The sequence below is a fragment of the Oncorhynchus nerka genome, unplaced genomic scaffold, assembly GCF_034236695.1.
Source record: "Oncorhynchus nerka isolate Pitt River unplaced genomic scaffold, Oner_Uvic_2.0 unplaced_scaffold_11205, whole genome shotgun sequence".
In the NCBI taxonomy this organism is placed as follows: domain Eukaryota; kingdom Metazoa; phylum Chordata; class Actinopteri; order Salmoniformes; family Salmonidae; genus Oncorhynchus; species Oncorhynchus nerka.
In genome coordinates, this window is record NW_027030129.1 from 1 (window position 1) to 1,874 (window position 1,874).

Consider the following 1,874-nt stretch of genomic DNA (forward strand, 5'->3'; position numbering starts at 1 on the left):
TTTGAGTGTCAAAATTATGAGTCACATGCATGTGAATTGTCAAGGGTGCCACAGAATTATGTTTAGTGAATTGCCGGAATAGCTCAGTTGGGAGAGCGTTAGACTGAAGATTTGAAGGTCCCTAGTTCGATCCCGGGTTTCGGAATCTTTATTTGTTCTTTCTTTATGCTCTGGCTTCAGGGAAACTTTCCACAGCTTTGTTTGTGGGCCTCAATGGTGTGTGCTACGCTGCTCCTCTGAAAGTAAGTAATGTCTTGCTGCTGGAACAGCATTTCTGACATCAGTGTTACATTAAAGCTGTTTGTCATTGCTACATGACAGTAGGTTGTCTGTAGACAAGGCTGCATGAAGTGTGAACTGTAGCTTTTTGGATCCACAAAAAAATTTGTTTTTGGGAAAGCGGCATTTGATCCCACTACCTATAGCATGCTAGCAAACACAATACCAATTCATCAAATTCCCATTGTTTGGAATTGAAGCAAGGAGCAACCAAGAGTGTCCAGTCTTGTCAGGCTATGCTGTTGGTGGCCTTGTTAGTTTGCGCTCCAGCACTTGCAGAGGCTCGTTGCATCTCAACAATTGTGCTCTGTAGCCGGCGGCCGGATAGCTCAGTCGGCTAGAGTGTGTGATACGCTGCTCTCTGAAAGTAAGTAATATCTTCCTTTTTCATCTGACATTGTGACATCAGTGTTACATGAGAGTTTCTTGTCATTGTTACATGACAGTTTCTTGTCATTGTTTACATGACAGTAGGTTGTCGTAAGACAAGGCTGCATGAAGTGTGAACTGGAGTTTTCTTGGATCCATAAAACAATGTGCTTTTGGAGAATGTGGACATCGATCCCACTACCTCACGCGTGCAAAGCATTTGAGCTAATTCCCCAGCCGTTTGGAATTTCCGCAAGAAGCAACCAAGAGGGTCCAGTCTTGTCAGGCTATGCTGTTGGTGGACTTGTTTGTTGACGTGCCAGCACTTGCAGAGGCTCGGTGCATTTCAACAATTGAGCAAAATAGCAAATGGCTGGTTAGCTCAGTTGGTTAGAGTGGTGCTATTAACGCCAAAGGTCATGGGTTACGATCCCATACTGGCTATTATGTATACTTTGAGTGTCCAAATTCATGAATGTTGGCGGCATGTGAATTGTCAAGGGTGCCACAGTTAAAATTATGTTGAGTGAATTTGCGGAATAGCTCAGTTGGAGAGGCGTTAGACTGAAGATCTAAAGGTCGTTTGATCAACTTTGTCGATGGTCTCTTTATGCTCTGGCTTCAAGGAAACTTTCCACAGCTTTGTTTGTGGGCCTCAATGGTGTGTGCTACGCTGCTCCTCTGAAAGTAAGTAATGTCTTGCATTTTCATCTGACATTTTGACATCAGTGTTACATTAAAGTTGCTTGTCATTGCTACATGACAGTAGGTTGTCCTAAGACAAGGCTGCATGAAGTGTGAACCAGGTTTTTGGGGAATGCGGGCATCGATCCCACTACCTATAGCATGCTAAGCAAACACAATACCAATTGATCAAATTCCCCAGCTGTTTGGAATTGCCACAAGGAGCAACCAAGAGTGTCCAGTCTTGTCAGGCTATGCTGTTGGTGGACTTGTTTGTTGACGTGCCAGCACTTGCAGAGAATCGGTGCATTTCAACAATTGAGCAAAAGAGCAAATGGCTGGTTAGGTCAGTTGGTTAGAGTGTGGTGCTAAGAACGCCAAGGTCATGGGTTCGATACCCATACTGGCTATTATGTACATTTTGAGTGTCAAAATTATGAGTCACATGCATGTGAATTGTCAAGGGTGCCACAGAATTATGTTGAGTGAATTTGCCGGAATAGCTCAGTTGGGAGAGCGTTAGACTGAATATCTAGAGGTCC

General features: G+C 43.9%; 2 non-coding genes across 2 annotated transcripts; both read left to right on the forward strand.

The window, feature by feature from the left end:
* Positions 1–72: 72 nt before the first annotated feature.
* Positions 73–145, forward strand: trnaf-gaa (transfer RNA phenylalanine (anticodon GAA)). Its single transcript has one exon. It is a non-coding gene; the product is annotated as a tRNA-Phe (tRNA).
* Positions 146–1,668: 1,523 nt separating this feature from the next.
* Positions 1,669–1,742, forward strand: trnal-aag (transfer RNA leucine (anticodon AAG)). The gene has a single exon. It is a non-coding gene; the product is annotated as a tRNA-Leu (tRNA).
* Positions 1,743–1,874: the final 132 nt, after the last annotated feature.